Source organism: Nerophis lumbriciformis, linkage group LG04 (assembly GCF_033978685.3).
Source record: "Nerophis lumbriciformis linkage group LG04, RoL_Nlum_v2.1, whole genome shotgun sequence".
NCBI lineage: Eukaryota > Metazoa > Chordata > Actinopteri > Syngnathiformes > Syngnathidae > Nerophis > Nerophis lumbriciformis.
Window position 1 is genome coordinate 7294133 of NC_084551.2, and position 19186 is coordinate 7313318.

The 19186-nt window shown below is 39.8% G+C and overlaps 1 protein-coding gene across 6 annotated transcripts in view; it reads left to right on the forward strand.

Annotated features, from left to right (window-relative positions):
* adgrb1a (adhesion G protein-coupled receptor B1a) overlaps nucleotides 1–19186 on the forward strand; it is a 432260-nt gene that overhangs the window by 198528 nt on the left and 214546 nt on the right. The window lies entirely within an intron of this gene.

Consider the following 19186-nt stretch of genomic DNA (forward strand, 5'->3'; position numbering starts at 1 on the left):
CCTCTAGGGGAGACCGAAAGCAATGGATGTCGAGTGGGTCTGACATAATATTGTGAGAGTCCAGTCCATAGTGGATCCAACATAATAGTAAGAGTCCAGTCCATAGTGGGGCCAGCAGGACACCATCCCGAGTGGAGACGGGTCAGCAGCGCAGAGATGTTCCCAGCCGATGCACAGGCGAGCGGTCCACCCCGGGTCCCGACTCTGGACAGCCAGCACTTCATCCATGGCCACCGGACCTGTGCCCCCCCCCCTCCACAAGGAATAGGGGAGCAGAGGAGAAAAGAAAAGAAACGGCAGATCAACTGGTCTAACAGGGGGGCTATTTAAAGGCTAGAGTATACAAATGAGTTTGAAGATGGGACTTAAATGCTTCTACTGAGGTAGCATCTCTAATTGTTACCGGGAGGGCATTCCATAGTACTGGAGCCCCAATAGAAAACGCTCTATAGCCCGCAGATTTTTTTTGGGCTCTGGGAATCACTAATAAGCCGGAGTTCTTTGAACGCAGATTTCTTGCCGGGACATATGGTACAATGCAATTGACAAGATAGGACGGAGCTAGACCGTGTAGTATTTTATACGTAAGTAGTAAAACCTTAAAGTCACATCTTAAGTGCACAGGAAGCCAGTGCAGGTGAGCCAGTATAGGCGTAATATGATCAAACTTTCTTGTTCTTGTCAAAAGTCTAGTCTAGTAGAGTAACTTGCACTTACACATGTAGTGGTGAACTGTATTTACTGACAGTGGTTTTCTGAAGTGTTCCTGAGCCCATGTGGTGATATCCTTTACACACTGATGTCTGTTTTTGATGCAGTACCGCCTGAGGGATCGAAGGTTACAAGCATTCAATGTTGGTTTTCGGTCTTGTCGCTTACTTGCAGTCATTTTTCCAGATTCTCTGAACCCTTTGATGATATTACGGACCGTAGATGGTGAAATTCATAAATTCCTTGCAATAGCTCGTTGAGAAATGTTGTTCTTAAACTGTTCGACAATTTGCTCGCGCATTTGTTCACAAAACGGTGACCCTCGCCCCATCCTTGTTTGTGAATGACTGAGCATTTCATGGAAGCGGTTTTTATACCCAATCATGGCACCCACCTGTTCCCAATTAGCCTGTTCACCTGTGGGATGTTCCAAGTAAGTGTTTGATGAGCATTCCTCAGCTTTTTGGAAACATTTTGCAGGCATCAAATTCCAAATGAGCTAATATTTTGCAGAAAATAACAAAGTTTACCTCTTCGAACGTTAAGTATCTTGTTTTTGCAGTCTATTCAATTGAATATAGGTTGAAAAGGATTTGCAAATCATTGTATTCTGTTTTTATTTAACCAACTTCACTGGTTTTGTACATCCACATTAGTCCGGCCCCCGAGCCCTTGGACCCTTGAAACTGTGGCCCTTTTCATTATGTAGTTGAATAGCCTTACTCCCTGAGGAAAGAGCCTAACAAGAAAAGATTATCCGATTAAATATTAAACTAGTGCAAGGGGTCAGTACTTTAAGTGTAAAAAAGACAAGGTCCATGAGGTCGTCTCAGGGTAACTACAGGTGTAGGGCTCAGGAGAAATGCAAAAATATCACCAACTTCTTAAGGTGTCTGGCAAGAAAGGAATGGGGAGCTCCCAGAACATCTTTATGTAGGCACTAAGAACATGCAGTAAATGGACTTTCACTTTTGTAGCATACTTACTTACTTACTAATGATGGGGAATCAGGAGCACCTGCAGGTTCAGTATCATGCTCAAGGGAACTACAAAAATGGGATTCAAAATCAAACCCACACAATGTTCATGTTGGGAGGCGCCCACTCCACGCCTCCCTAGTGATGCTTATAAGACATCTCCAGTTCTTTGCAGCTGAGAATTTGGGACTGGAGGATAGTGTTGGCTCGCTGGATGCATATAAAAACAAAATAGATGACTGCTGAGGACAACAAACTAGCAACCTAAGTTTTGGATGCAACAGGAGAAAATCTTGGATTAGGACAAATGTTCCCATGCATTAGTCTCCCATGTATTAAATTCTGAAACAGCTTCAAGAGAAATCCAAGTTGGCACTTGAGAGTCTGGCTTAAAAGGCTACCCTTAAAGGCCTACTGAAACCCACTACTACCGACCACGCAGTCTGATAGTTTATATATCAATTATGAAATCTTAACATTGCAACACATGCCAATACGGCCGGGTTAGCTTACTAAAGTGCAATTTTAAATTTTGCGCGAAATATCCTGCTGAAAACGTCTCGGTATGATGACGTCTGCGCGTGACGTCACGGATTGTAGAGGACATTTTGGGACAGCATGGTGGCCAGCTATTACGTCGTCTGTTTTCATCGCAAAATTCCACAGTATTCTGGACATCTGTGTTGGTGAATCTTTTGCAATTTGTTCAATGAACAATGGAGACAGCAAAGAAGAAAGCTGTAGGTGGGAAGCGGTGTATTGCGGCCGGTGTTGTGCCGGATAACACAGCCGGTGTTTCATTGTTTACATTCCCGAAAGATGACAGTTTTACCATTGGCCTGTGGAGAACTGGGACAACAGAGACTTTTACCATGAGGACTTTGAGTTGGATACGCAGACGCGGTACCGTGAGTACGCATGCAACTGCGGCTTCCAAACATTTGATCGCTTGCCCGTATGTGCGTGCCGCTATGTGCATGTCACGTACGTAACTTTGGGGACTTTGGGGAAATATATGTGCTGTGTTAACTTTGGGGAGGTGAACGGTACTTTGGGCTGTGGGATTGAGTGTGTTGTGCAGGTGTTTGAGTTGTATTGGCGGGTTATATGGACGGGAGGGGGGGGTGTTTGTTATGCGGGATTAATTTGTGGCATATTAAATATAAGCCTGGTTGTGTTGTGGCTAATAGAGTATATATATGTCTAGTGTTTATTTACTGTTTTAGTCATTCCCAGCTGAATATCAGGTCCCACCCGCCTCTCACAGCATCTTCCCTAACTGATTCGCTCCCACTGCCCTCTAGTCCTTCACTCTCACTTTCCTCATCCACAAATCTTTCATCCTCGCTCAAATTAATGGGGAAATCGTCGCTTTCTCGGTCCGAATCGCTCTCGCTGCTGGTGGCCATGATTGTAAACAATGTGCGGATGTGAGGAGCTCCACAACCTGTGACGTCACGCTACTCGTCTGCTACTTCCGGTACAGGCAAGGCTTTTTTATCAGCGACCAAAAGTTGCGAACTTTATCGTCGATGTTCTCTACTAAATCCTTTCAGCAAAAATATGGCAATATCGCGAAATGATCAAGTATGACACATAGAATGGACCTGCTATCCCCGTTTAAATAAGAAAATTGCATTTCAGTAGGCCTTTAAAAGGCAACATTTGACAAATGGTTGATGGTTTTTGGCAACATACTGGAACTGTCATGTACCAGTGGTGGGCTGTCAGGGCCAGCGAGACCTTCTCTGCTGGCCTAACATAACCAGAAATCATGATCATAAATAAAGATAAGTAATTGTTTATTTACTTTCCCTAAATATCTAAAAGTATTCATATTCTCCTCATATCATATTATGCTCCTTCCAGTGCTGTTGTTTTTAGGTTACAGTTTGTATCCAGTCAGACTTCAGCTAGCTTATGTTGCCATGCTGTACCAATCAGAATCAACAATTCAGGCGTCTGTGCACTGTAAGTGAACGGACACATACGGTTGATAGACAATTGCCAGATCACGAGTTGTTGTCAGTAAGGCCTTCTAGATGATTACGTCAATATTTTTTGGTGTCACAACATCTTTTTTTAATTTAAAAAAAATGTATATTATGTTTATAAACTCAGGAAATATGTACCCGGACAAATGAGGACTTTGAATATGACCAATGTATGATCCTGTAATGACTTGTTATCGGATTGATACCTAAATTTGTGGTATCATTCAGAACTAATGTAAAGTATCCAAACAACTAGAGATGTCCGATGTTATCGGCCGATAAATGCGTTAAAATGTAATATCGGAAATTATCGGTATCGTTTTTTTTATTATCGGTATCGTTTTTGTTTTTTTTAATTAAAGCAACATAAAAAACACAAGATACACTTACAATTAGTGCACCAACCCAAAAAACCTCCCTTCCCCATTTACACTCATTCACACAAAAGGGTTGTTTCTTTCTGTTATTAATATTGTGGTTCCTACATTATATATCAATATATATCAATACAGTCTGCAAGGGATACAGTCCGTAAGCACACATGATTGTGCGTGCTGCTGGTCCACTAATAGTACTAACCTTTAACAGTTAATTTTACTCATTTTCATTAATTACTAGTTTCTATGTAACTGTTTTTATATTGTTTTACTTTCTTTTTTATTCAAGAAAATGTTTTTAATTTATTTATCTTATTTTATTAATTTTTTTAAAAAGTACCTTATCTTCACCATACCTGGTTGTCCAAATTAGGCATGATAATGTGTTAATTCCACGACTGCATATATCGGTTGATATCGGTATCGGTAATTAAAGAGTTGGACAATATCGGAAAATTGGATATCGGCAAAAAGCCATTATCGGACATCCCTACAAACAACAGAAGAATAAGTGATTATTACATTTTAACAGAAGTGTAGATTAGGGATGTCCCGATCCAGGTTTTTGCACTTCCGATCCGATACCGATATTGTTTTTGCATTTCCGATCCGATACCGATACTGACCGATACCGATACTGACCGATACGAGCATGTATTAAAGTTTAAAGTTATTTAGCCTACTTAGTTGTCAGAATCATGTTGAAAAGGGTTTTAGTACTCTTCATAACAACTAGCCAGCTGAATTAGGGGAGTTTGAATAATACACAATGGTTGGTAACAAGAAACTGACCTGTTTGTTCAAGGATAAACACAAAATAGACAAAATTATACATGACAAACAGAAATGGCATCAGTGAACTAGGGCTGGGCGATATGGCCTTTTTTTAATATTGCGATATTTTAAGGCCATATTGCGATACACAATATATATCTCGATATTTTGCCTTAGCCTTGAATGAACACTTGATGCATATAATCACAGCAGTATGATGATTCTATGTGTTTTGATTGATTAATTGAGACATTTATTAGTAGGTTGCACAGTGAAGTACATATTCCGTACAATTGACCACTAAATGGTAACACCCCAATAAGTTTTTCAACTTGTTTAAGTCGGGGTCCACTTAAATTGATTCATGATACAGATATATGCTATCAGATATATATTATCATCATAATACAGTCATCACACAAAATAATCACATTGAATTATTTACATTATTTATAATCCAGGGTGTGGGTGGGGCGCCGGATGTAAGTGTCAAAAAGACAGCCAAAAGAGTTTGATATGAGAATAAATCTAAAGTTAAAATATAGGGTAGAAATGCACCCATTTGTAGGAAATGTAGTCTTGATTTTCAAAATTTTCTTTCAAGGCTTGCATGTCTACATTAAAACATTCTTCTTCATACTGCATTAATATATGCTCATTTTAAACTTTCATGCAGAGAAGGAAATCACAACTAAAAAAATCACTAATTTTTTCATACGGTGTTGATGTGGAAATTTTTGCCTCGGCATTTTGATGGTGTGGGCGTGTGGCACCGGATGGAGATAAGCGTCTCGACAGACGTCACAATATTTGAACAATGATGACGAAAACTGTTTTCTCTGTCGTGTCCGTGTGTCGAAAATTGTTATGCGCTTATTTTTTTATTTGATTTTGTGCGTGGCATAGATTTGCTATGCGCAGAGGACGCTTAAACAGTGCGCAATTGCACAGGCGAGCACCTTAGAGGGAGCGTTGCTCGCACGGCTGCGCTAGCATCACAGCTAACGTTAGCCATGCTACCTCTCTGCTCGGGGTGGACGTATACGTATGTGACGTATGACGTGACAGTATGTGACGTATGACGTGACAGTATGTGACGTGTGATGTGACAGTATGTGACGTGTGTAAGAAGGTGCACTTGCTGTCTGTGAGAGGGAGACACAGAAAAGAGTGAGAAGAGCCTGTAGTGCAATGCCAGCAGCTAAAAGCAACTGTGTGAGAATTCACAGACATGTGGATGTGTTGAAGGTGTGCTGGAAAATGCGGAACGGAATATACGGAGCAGCAGAAAAGTGGAATGTATTATTTAAATCGGTGTGTTGGAAAACACGAACCGGAGTTTTTTTTTAAAACTGGATCTGGATCGGCATTTTCCCATGCCTTGCCGATACGCAAGTTTTGGCAAATGTCGGCAGCCGATCCGATCCAAATATCGGATCGGGACATCCCTAGTGTAGATAGAACATGTTAAAAGACAAAATAAGCAGATATTAACAGAAAATGAACAAGTAGATTAATAATTCATTTTCTACCACTTGTCCTTAATAATATTGACAAAATAATAGAATGATAAATGACACAATATGTTACTGCATATGTCAGCAGACTAAATTAGGAGCCTTTGTTTGCTTACTTAATAGTAAAAGACAAGTTGTCTTGTATGTTCACTATTTTATTTAAGGACAAACTGGCAATAAGAAACATATGTTTAATGTACCCTAAGATTTTTTTATTAAAATAAAGCCAATAATGCAATTTTATGTGGTACCCTTCATTTAGAAAAGTACAGAAAAGTATCGAAATAATTTTGGTACCGGTACCACAATATTGGTATCGGGACATCACTACTGTGGTGTTTATGGTAGAGGAGACGGTAGAGCAGGAAATAAATTGACGATTCTTGTATATTTCTTTTTTGACCAGTTTTGAAGTAATAAAAAAACATGCAATGAAGTACCGTATTTTTCGGAGTTTAAGTCGCTCCAGAGTATAAGTCGCACCTGCCGAAAATGCATAATAAAGAAGGAAAAAAACATATAAGTCTCACTGGAGTAAAAGTCGCATTTTTCGGGGAAATGTATTTGATAAAAGCCAACACCAAGAATAGACATTTGAAAGGCAATTTCAAATAAATAAAGAATAGTGAACAACAGGCTGAATAAGTGTACGTTATATGAGGCATAAATAACCAACTGGTATGTTAACGTAACATATTATGGTAAGAGTCATTCAAATAACTATAACATATAGAACATGCTATACGTTTACCAAACAATCTGTCACTCCTAATCGCTAAATCCCATGAAATCTTATACGTCTAGTCCAGGGGTCGGCAACCCGCGGCTCTAGAGCCGCATGCGGCTCTTTAGCGCCGCCCTCGTGGCTCTCTGGAGCTTTTTAAAAAATGTATGAAAAATGGAAAAAAATGAGGGGAAAACATTTTATTTTTTGTTTTATTTTTGGTTTATGTAGGAGGACAAACATGACACAAACCTCCCTAATTGTTACAAAGCACACTGTTTATATTAAACATGCTTCACTGATTCGAGTATTTGGCGAGCGCCGTTTTGTCCTACTAATTTTGGCGGTCCTTGAACTCACCGTAGTTTGTTTACATGTATAACTTTCGAGGACGTGTTTTATGCCACTTCTTTTTCTGTCTCATTTTGTCCACCAAACTTTTAACGTTGTGCATGAAAGGTGAGTTTTGTTGACGTTATTGACTTGTGTGGAGAGCTAATCAGACATATTTGGTCACTGCATGACTGCAAGCTAATCGATGCTAACATGCTATTTAGGCTAGCTGTATGTACATATTGCATCATTATGCCTCATTTGTAGCTATATTTGAGGTCATTTAGTTTCCTTTAAGTCCTCTTAATTCAATTTATATCTCAAGACACACTATGCTTTTAATTGTTTTTATTTTTGCGGCTCCAGACAGATTTGTTTTTGTATTTTTGGTCCAATATGGCTCTTTCAACATTTTGGGTTGCCGACCCCTGGTCTAGTCTCTTACGTGAATGAGCTAAATAATATTATTTGATATTTTACGGGAATGTGTTAATAATTTCACACATAAGTCGCTCCTGAGTATAAGTCGCACCCCCGGCCAAACTATGAAAATAACTGCGACTTATAGTCCGAAAAATACGGTAATCAAAATAATAATTTGACGTTCCTTCATCCACACTGTCTCTGCGGAAAAACAGGCTCCAGTTCTGTAGATGACGTCACACCTAAAGGGGGCGGCATATCAAGTCTGGCGATGGAAAGGGGGCGTTCCAACTACCAATAGTTATCTAGCGATTACTCAAAAACTAATTGATATTATGGGAAATGACTGCCAGATTCAGGAGCAAAACATACATAAAGATAACTTGTTAACGAAATGTTGGGCCCTTTAAAGACATTATGCTGGATAGAAGAAAATACCCTTATTATCAGTCATCAGACAGTCGATCAGCATTTAAAAGTATCAAATCCATCAAAGCTCCTTTTAGTAAAACTGAAAGTGAAGCAAATCGTTTCCAAAACAAATGGCGAGAAACCTGGGAAAGAAGTGCCATATAGAGAGACATTTATGCTGTACAGCACACCAAGGGAGCTGGGCAGGAACCAAAGAGAAGAATCAATCTTTATTCGATTTAAAATTGGACATACTGCACTGAACCTCGCTCCACGGAAAAGGGAAGCATCATACTGGCGGCTGTGCTAAGTGTGGCGAGAGACAGACCGACTGGCTGGCTTGTAGGATGTGTAAAGGAAAGAAGGAAAGTGGCATCATTACCGTATTTTCCGAACCATAGGGCGCACCGGATTATAAGGCGCACTGCCGATGAATGGTCTATTTTTGATCTTTTTGCATATATAAGGCGCACCAGATTATAAAGCGCATAAAAGGAGTCATTTTATTTTATTTTTTCTAAATGTAAAACACTTCCTTGTGGTCTACATAACATGTAATGGTGGTTCTTTAGTCAAAATGTTGCATAGATTATGTTTTACAGATCATCTTCTAGCCGCTTCCGGATGCGCCGTTTTGTGGGCGGTTTTATTTACGTGGCTCACCTTCAGCGGCGTCTTCTCCCCGTCATCTTTGTTGTAGCGGTGTAGCGTGCACGGACGGGAGTGGAAGAAGTGTCAAAAGATGGAGCTAACTGTTTTAATGACATTCAGACTTTACTTCAATCAATAACGGAGCAGCATCTCCTCATCCGGAAACAACCACACCGGAAAGGTGTCCCGTGAAAAACCGTCCGACCGGAACCCTCTAATAACTACACCTTGGGTGAATAATGTAAACTCACTACACCGGTATGTTTTAGTGCTTTTGTGGCGAGTTTACTGACAGATATAAGTAAGAACTTTACACTACTTTATATTAGAAATGGCAACAGCGGAGGATGAATGTCCCATAACAAGAAGATAGAGAAAAAGAAGAAGCTTATCGACTACGGTGTCGACACAGACTACAAAGGTCGGCGCGCACAATTTTTCAGGATTTATGCAGATCCCAAATACAGATCAGCAGGTACCAGAAGGCAAGAAAAGTTGCTTTTGCCTAATAATGCAAAACAATACGCCAGATAATATGTCTTACCTTATACAAACACCATAATAATACTCGTATGTTTAATGCGCCGACAATCCATCAAGCGGTGTGGCTTCATAGCTTACCAAATTCGTACTAAAACATTTTAATAGATTTTCGAGCGCCGTGTGTAATTCTCTATCTTTTCAATGGAACATATAAAATGTTGGTGTTGTTTACTTGAGTCATATTGCCATCATATTGCTGTCTACACGTATCTCTTATGTTTGACTGCCATCTACTGGTCACACTTATCAATACACCATTTACCAAATAAATATGCTTCGAGGTCGCTAAGCAAAACCAGAAATATTCCGTACAATAGACTCACCGGGTTATAAGGCGCACTGTTGAGGTTTGGGGTAAAAAAAAACGATTTTAAGTGCATCTTATAGTCCGGAAAATACGGTACTTAAAGAAAATCTTGTTTGTAATTGAGGCCAATTAAGAACAAAGTGATTATGTCTTTAAAAGTAAAACGAGGGTATAGTTATCAAATATATTTCACTATTTACCTTTTCTACCATCCTTACCGTTACATTATGAATGGAGGGAAGGCTAACCTTCACATTTATATCAATACTGTGTCAATTCCCGGTACCTGGGAATCAATACCGTTTTTTTGGTACTTTTGTGTGTATTATTACATTTTAATAGTTGAATCGTAAAAATCAAATTTTTTGATATAACATTTGAAAATGAGCTGTTCATCATAACTATGCAGCTGCAATTCCAAGATGCTAATGTATAAATTACGGTGGGTTGCCCTGCTCGTAAGTAGTCTTCGCCATGAAGCTGCGCGAGTCTTGTCTTATATTGTGCCCTACAAAGTGTTTATACTGTAAGTATTGTAACATCCATCCTCGTTGTAGTTTTCGTGACCAAATTTGGAGGTGTTGAAAATCGCTAATGCCAATCAGTAGCATATATATGGCAATGCCAATGTAAATTAGTATCAAGATAGCACATTTTGGAAAGGTTGAGCCCGACTTACGCACCGGCCTTTTCTATCACTCATCCTTGCTTTGTTGGCATTGAAAATACCTCGGGGCAGTTTGGCTGAGTCATTACTGAGTGTTGCTTGAGTGATTGGTTCCTCGCCAAGTCTTTGAGCTGGTGTTAAGTCTGACGTCACGAGCTACAATAGAAGATACTCACACATGTCTTGGACAAGAAAAACATGCAATTGGTATATTTATAGATATTGAAAAAAAAACACTCAATCCTACTAAACAAACTGGAACAATAAAGCATTAGAGGGAGTGGCATGAAATTGGTTAAAAAGTTATCGAACAGGAAGAGTCCGATATGTAAAGATTGATCTAAATACATCTACAGTCCGTGTTGTCCTCAAATTGTTCCTTCTGTACATTAATGACGTATTCAGCGTATTTAAATGATTAAAACTCATATTGTTTGCAGATGATACCAATGTATTCTATATATTATTATAATGAACTTTATAATACTGTATATTGAAAATTAAATGTAAAAAAAAAAGGGGATAAATAGTAACAAATTACTATTGAATCCAAATAAGATGAAACATTAGTTTTAACTACTAAATGAGCCTAAAATATGACTTATTTTATCTTTGTGGAAAATATTGGACACTGTGACACTATTGTTCATTTTTAAATGTAGAGCTATCCGATAATATCGGACTGCCGATATCATCGGCCGAAAAATGCTTTAAAATGTAATATCGGAAATTATCGGTATAGGTTTCAAAAAGTAAAATGTATGACTTTTTTAAATGCCGCTGTGTACACGAATGTAGGGAGAAGTACAGAGCACCAATAAACCTTAAAGGCACTGTCTTTGCGTGCCGGCCCAGTCACATAATATCTACGGCTTTTCGCACACACAAGTGAATGCAGGCATACTTGGTCATCAGCCATACAGGTCACAGTGAGGGTGGCCGTATAAACAACTTTAACACTGTTACAGATATGCGCCACACTGTGAACCCACACCAAACAAGAATGACAAACACATTTTGGGAGAACATCCGCACCGTAACACAACATAAACACAACAGAACAAATACCCAGAACCCCTTGTAGCACTAACTCGTCCGGGATGCTACAATATACACCCCCCCGCTACCTCCGCCGAACCCCTGAGCCCGACTCACCGAACCCCTAGGGTTCGATCGAACCCAGGTTAAGAACCATTGGGCTAGAGCAGGGGTCGGCAACCTTTATCAGTCAAAGAGCCATTTTGACCAGTTTCACAAACTATAGAAAACTATGGGAGCCGCAAAAAATTTATGAAATTTTAAATGAAATAACACCGTATACAAAAATGTTTTTTTGCTTTGTGCTATGTATAATCCAGGGATCTCAAACACACTGCCCACACCTTTATATGGGATTTGAAAGCTGGTGCGGCACGCGGGTTCTAACTGAATGGCGCTTGTCAACGTCATGCGGGCCGCGTTGGTACAGCACATAGCTCCCACCATAAACAGTGTGCCTGATCAGTCTCACGTTGTATATGGCTTTAGCTTGCTCACGTCGGTGACAGCAACGCATACTTGGTCAACAACCACACAGGTTACACTGACGGTGGCGGTATAACATTTTTTTTAACACTCTTAGTAATAATGCGCCACACTGTGAACCCACACCAAACAAGAATGACAAACACATTTCGGGAGAACATCTGCACCTTAACACAACATAAACACAACAGGACAAATACCCAGAATCCCATGCAGCCCTAACTCTTCCGGGCTACATTAAACACCCCCGCTACCAAACCCCGCCCACCTCAACCGACGCACAGAGGGGGGGGGGGTTGATGTGTGAGGGAGAAGGGTTGGGGTGGGGGCGGGGTTTGGTGGTAGCAGGGGTGTATTATATAGCCCGGAAGAGTCAGGGCTGCATGGGATTCTGGGTGTTTGTTCTGTTGTGTTTATGTTGTGTTAAGGTGCAGATCTTCTCCCGAAATGTGTTTGTCATTCTTGTTTGGTTTTGGTTCAAAGTGTGGCGCATTATTAGTAAGAGTGTTAAAGTTGTTTTGTATGGTCACCGTCAGTGTAACCTGTGTGGCTGTTGACCAAGTATGCCTTGCTGTCACATACGTGTGAAAGCAGAAGAAGTATATTGTATAACTAGTGTTGGGCTAGCACGCTGTTAATATAAATTGTAGAAGGCGCCAAATGTTGTACCATCATGGTATGCCCTTATTGTAGCTGTAAGGGTGAATATCGGTGAATATTAATCCCGGGGTAGTTTTCTGCGAGAGAAACTGAAATCCGGAAGTCTCACGGGAAAATCGGGGGGGGTTCAGCAAGTAAGCTGCTGAGCCGCATCAGAGTGATCAAAGAGCCGCATGCGGCTCCGGAGCCGCGGGTTGCCGACCCCTGGGCTAGAGTATACAAAGTAAAAGAATAGAATGCATTTTATTTTCAAACAAATATACAATGAGATTGCTGCAGCTCTTTTAGACTATATCTAGATAAAAGTATAAGATTAAGGAATACATTCATTTTAAATGTATTAAAAATAAAAAATAAATAGTGCAAGAAAAATAAGCATATACACAGTCAAGGTTTTATTTACAGTGTGGCACAATATTATATATTTAATTTTTACATTATGTATTACATATTATAATTATACTGACATTGTGAGCTGTGCAAGTGTGCCCTCGTGTTTGGAATGTTTCTTTTGGTCTGCGTACCACCGACGTCTACCTAATGTGTTGCTATTTGCACCGACCGGTCATGCAAGCGGCAGTCCCACAAGTCCTCAGAGGGACATTCGAAAAAGTCATCTCCATGAACCATAATTGAATCACTGATTTAAGTGCCGATAGCGAAATAAACCCATCAAGCTGATATTAAAAATAGGCAATTATCGAAAATGCACGACGGGCACCAACGCTTCTCTGTTCCCCAACTGCCTATCCAGAATCAAACTAAAACCCTCCTTCAGGTGCTTTTGAGCACTTCGGCCCATGCACGTTGACGACTCACCTGCAGCATGGGACGCGCCCCTGAGACAACGATCAACTTTCCCCAGTGATGGGCAGAAACGAGCTACAAGTAGCAACGCTGCATCGCTTACCTGTGTTTCCCAGTAGCGTCGCTGATTTTTAAACCGGTAGCGATTGGTGCAACTTAGCCAATTTTAACGTAGCATCCATAAAAGCTACAAGCTACAAAGAGAGAAAAAGGACTGCAGATCCATCCATCCATTACTGCTTGTCTTTCCTGGGGATCCACGTAGACCAGGGGTGCTCACACTTTTTCTGCAGGCGAGCTACTTTTCAATTGATCAAGTCGTGGGGATCTACCTCATTCATATATATAATTTATATTTACTTATTTATGAAATATATGTTTTTTTTAACAAGTTAAAGGTGTTTAATGATAATGCAAGCATGTTTAACACATATAGTTAATATTGTTAATACATTAAAGGTGTTTAATGATAATACAAGTATGTTTAATACATATAGTTAATATTGTTAACAAGTTAAAGGTGTTTAAAGATAATACAAGTATGTTTAACACATATAAATCAAATCAAATCAAATCAACTTTATTTATAAAGCACATTTAAAATTTACCACAGGGGTAGCCAAAGTGCTGTACAATGAACAGGTTAAAAGATAAAACGAGTACCGAGCAAACACAACACAACACAAACAGAACACGATAAAAAAAAAAAAAAATTAAAATAGAATTAATAAAAACATAAAAACATAAAAACAGGATCACAGCAGGTGTATTATGGGGCGCCATTGCAGGATGGATATCACTCAGTGTTAAAAGCCATGGAATAAAAGTATGTTTTTAAGAGAGATTTAAAAACAGGAAGAGAGGAGGCTTGTCTAACACTCAGGGGTAGGTCGTTCCAGAGCTTGGGAGCAGCAACGGCGAAAGCTCTGTCACCGCTAAGCTTCAGCCTTGTGTCAGGGACCGTCAACAGCAGCTGATCGGCTGATCTTAAGGATATAGTTAATATTGTTAATACAGGATATAGTTAATATTGTTAATACATTAAAGGTGTTTAATGATAATACAAGTATGTTTAATACATATAGTTAATATTGTTAACAAGTTAAAGGTGTTTAAAGATAATACAAGCATGTTTAACACATATAGTTAATATTGTTAACAAGTTAAAGGTGGTCAAAGATAAAACAAGCATGTTTAACACATATAGTTAATATTGTTAACAACTTAAAGGTGGTTAAAGATAATACAAGCATGTTTAACACATATAGTTAATATTGTTAACAACTTAAAGGTGGTTAAAGATAATACAAGCGCGTTTAACACATATAGATTCCTTTCTTTCATGAAGACAAGAATATAAGTTGGTGTATTACCTGATTCTGATGACTTGCATTGATAGGAATCAGACAGTGGTGATGATAACGTCCGCATTTTCGAAGGGAGGAGAAAAAAAGTCCTCCTTTCTGTCCAATACCACATGAAAGTGGTTGGTTTTTGGCATCTTATTTATCCAGCTTCCGTACTCCTTTGTATGCACTTTACAAGAAATACGTTGTCGGCAAACTCCGTAGCTTGCTAGCTTGTGCACGCCAGCTTTCTGAGACTTTTATTTTGGTAGCGCAGGCAGGATGAAGCAGAGCTTTTATTGTGCAACTGTGCAGTCGGTCTTTGGAGTTTTGACGACAGGTACGGCGCCAGAGTCTGTTGAAATAAAGTGTTTCTCGCCTTCCAGTCGGTAATTTTAATGAGCTGGCAGCAGCCAGCGTCATCTCAGAAGACGCTCGGGTGCCGTGAATGTCAATCAAGTGACGAAAGTGACGTCATAGTGAAGATTTATGATCGCTCATTTTTAGGACTATTTTTTTAATGCCTGGCTGGTGATCGACTGACACACCCTCCGAGATCGACCGGTAGATCGCGATCGACGTAATGAGCACCCCTGACGTAGACACTCTGTGATGATTGGCCGGTTTACGTATAATAAGTCACGATTGGCCTAAGTTAGGGCAAAACATTACAGCGGGTCATTCAGGGCAAGATAAGGCGGGTCATGACGCTTTAAAAACAGGAAGCAAAATTGAAGCACATTGCTCACAGCAGTGGCAAAAACCACATGAAGCGAGAATCTTTTTTTAATAACTACAGTATTTTCCGGACCATAGGGCGCACCGGATTATAAGGTGCACTGCCGATGATTGATCTACTTTCGATCTTTTTTCATATATAAAGCACACCGGATTATAGGACGCATTAAAGGAATCATATTATTATTATTATTTTTTTCTAAATGTAAAACACTTCCTTGTGGTCTACATAACATGTAATGGTGGTTCTTTGGTCAAAATGTTGCATGGATTATGTTTTACAGATCATGTTCAAGTTGGTTTCTGACAGTCGCTTCAGGATGCGCCGTTTTGTTTATGTGGCTTACCTTCGGCAGCGTCTTCTCCCCGTCATCTTTGTTGCAGCGGTGTAGCGTGCAAGGACGGGAGTGGAAGAAGTGTCAAAAGATGGAGCTAACTGTTTTACTGACATTCAGACTTTACTTCAATCAATAACGGAGCAGCAACTCCTCATCCAGAAACAACAACAAGGCCGGTGTCCCGTGAAAAACCGTCCGACCGGAACTCTAATAACTAAAGTTCTTTGGGTGAATAATGTTTAACTCACTATACCGGTATATTTTAGTGCTTTCATGGCGAGTTTACTGACAGATATAAGTAAGAACTTTACACTACTTTATATTAGAAATGGCAATAGCGGAGGATGAATGTCCCATAACAAGAAGATAGAGAAAAAGAAGAAGCTTATCGACTATGTCGTCGGTAGGGACTCCAAAGGCAGAGAACGCGCAATTTTTCAGGATTAATGCAGACCCCAAATACAGCTCAGCAGGTAAGAAAAGTTGCTTTTGCATAATATTGCGAAACAAAACGACAGATAATATGTTTTACCTTATACACACACCATAATAATACTCGTATGTTGAAGCACAGTACAATGCTTCAAACGGTGCGGCTTCATAGCTTACCGAAGTCACACTAAAACATTTTGATAGATTTTTGAGCGCCGTGTGTAATGTTCTTTATTTTCAATGGAACATATAAAATGTTGGTGTTGTTTACTTGAGTCATATTGCCATCATACTTCTTACCACATATCTCTTATGTTTGACTGCCCTCCACTGGTCACACTTATCATTACACCATGTACAAAATAAAATTGCTTCAAGGTCGGTGAGCAAAATTATTTCGTACATTAGGTGCACCAAGTTATAAGGTGCACTGTCGAGTTTTGAGGGAAAAAAAGGATTTTAAGTGCGTCTTATAGTCCGGAAAATACGGTATGTTTCCTTCAGGTTGCATCAATAGTCCATTTACCAGTACTTTTTTTTAAATTGACATTATTTTTTAACATGTTATAAACATTCTGTTTTGTTCTGGCTAACTTGACAGTGCACCGCTGTGTGTGCAAACCACTCAGGGAGGAAGAGGTCGATGGGACATTGTCAATACTGATTACCCCATGCTGCTTAGTTAACACTGGTATTAAAGTTACATAAGATTCCAGTCTTGGCACAAAAACATCTTCACTTTTATTCATTTCTGTAAACATTTAGTTTGTTAGTAATGTTTGATTTGTGAGACAAATGTTTTGCACTTTTCCTTTGACCAAGTTTATGTCATTTTGCCACTGTGGTTTCTGTTGACACAGTCATGTATCCTGTGCTGAAAAGTCCCCATTCCAATAGAGAGCACTGTATACATTTTTGGTGTAAATATTTAATATAATTGTTTAACTGCCTTTAATTTAATTTGTTTCCAGTTCTTCCCCCCTCATTTTGTACATAGTACCTCACTTTTGCAAGTTAAAGGGGAACATTATCACAATTTCAGAATTGTTAAAACCATTAAAAATCAGTTCCCAGTGGCTTATTATATTTTTCGAAGTTTTTTTCAAAATGTTACCTATCACGCAATATCCCTAAAAAAAGCTTCAAAGTGCCTGATTTTAACCAATCGTCCATTTTCCTGTGACGTCACATAGTGAAGCCAACACAAACAAACATGGCGGAAAGAACAGCAAGCTATAGCGACATTAGCTCGGATTCAGACTCGGATTTCAGCGGCTTAAGCGATTCAACAGATTACGAATGTATTGAAACGGATGGTTGTAGTGTGGAGGCAGGTAGCGAAAACGAAATTGAAGAAGAAACTGAAGCTATTGAGCCATATCGGTTTGAACCGTATGCAAGCGAAACCGACGAAAACGACACGACAGCCAGCGACACGGGAGAAAGCGAGGACGAATTCGGCGATCGCCTTCTAACCAACGATTGGTATGTGTTTGTTTGGCATTAAAGGAAACTAACAACTATGAACTAGGTTTACAGCATATGAAATACATTTGGCAACAACATGCACTTTGAGAGTGCAGACAGCCCAGTTTTCATCAATTAATATATTCTGTAGACATACCCTCATCCGCGCTCTTTTCCTGAAAGCTGATCTGTCCAGTTTTGGAGTTGATGTCAGCAGGCCAGGGAAGCTAGGGTCGATAGGGGATTTAGCTCGCTCGTCTGCGGGAACAAACTGCCGCCATTGCTTGCCGTGCTACCGAGGTCCTTTGTCCCTGAATTGCTCACACACTCCGGCAGATTCAATGGGGGATTTCTTTGACTTTATCGTTGGAAATGCATCTGCTTTGAGTGTCGCAGGATATCCACACATTCTTGCCATCTCTGTCGTAGCATAGCGTTCGTCGGTAAAGTGTGCGGAACAAACGTCCAATTTCTTGCCACTTTCGCATCTTTGGGCCACTGGTGCAACTTGAATCCGTCCCTGTTCGTGTTGTTACACCCTCCGACAACACACCGACGAGGCATGATGTCTCCAAGGTACGGAAGACAGTCGAAAAAAACGGAAAATAACAGAGCTGATTTGACTCGGTGTTTGAGAAAATGGCGGATCGCTTCCCGATGTGACGCCACGTTGTGACGTCATCGCTACGAGAGCGAATATTAGAAAGGCGTTTAATTCGCCAAAATTCACCCATTTAGAGTTCGGAAATCGGTTAAAAAATATATGGTGTTTTTTCTGCAACATCAAAGGTATATATTGACGCTTACATAGGTCTGGTGATAATGTTCCCCTTTAAAAGAAATGGTAAAATGCCAGACAGAGGGCATATTTCCAGTTTGTGTTTATTATAATAAACACTCAGACTGAGCATTGGCTCGAAAGGCCAATTAATTTTGCAATGCATTCATGTCTAGTTTGACTGTAGGGACCACCATCAAAATAATTATATACAATAATATTTAATATATTATATATTGCATAGGCCTACTTTGATGGCAAGCCAAGGCCAACAGTAAAATGACCGCCACATTTCGTTCAGCATAACCCCATGTTGCATCCAACCTGACACACTGCATTGCACATCACCATCTTTCAGTGCAGATTCTGTGAGCCAACCCACGTTACGCAAAAACCACGTTACGCATACATCAAATAACCTACCACCATGTCAAATCACAAAGTAAAAATCAATACATGTAATGCATTATATTGTGCCAAGCAAATAGCACCCCATATGTGCAGTACAGGACCAGAAACCACAATTAGTCGTGCTAATGTTGGAACGCATTTCTTCGGTGTATCAGCATTTTGAGAAGGAAATAGGCACTGACACTAACCATATTCACACAGGTTTTATTTATATATATATATTATATATATATTTTGCCCCGTCAGTTGGATGACACATCGACATAGCATGCTAAG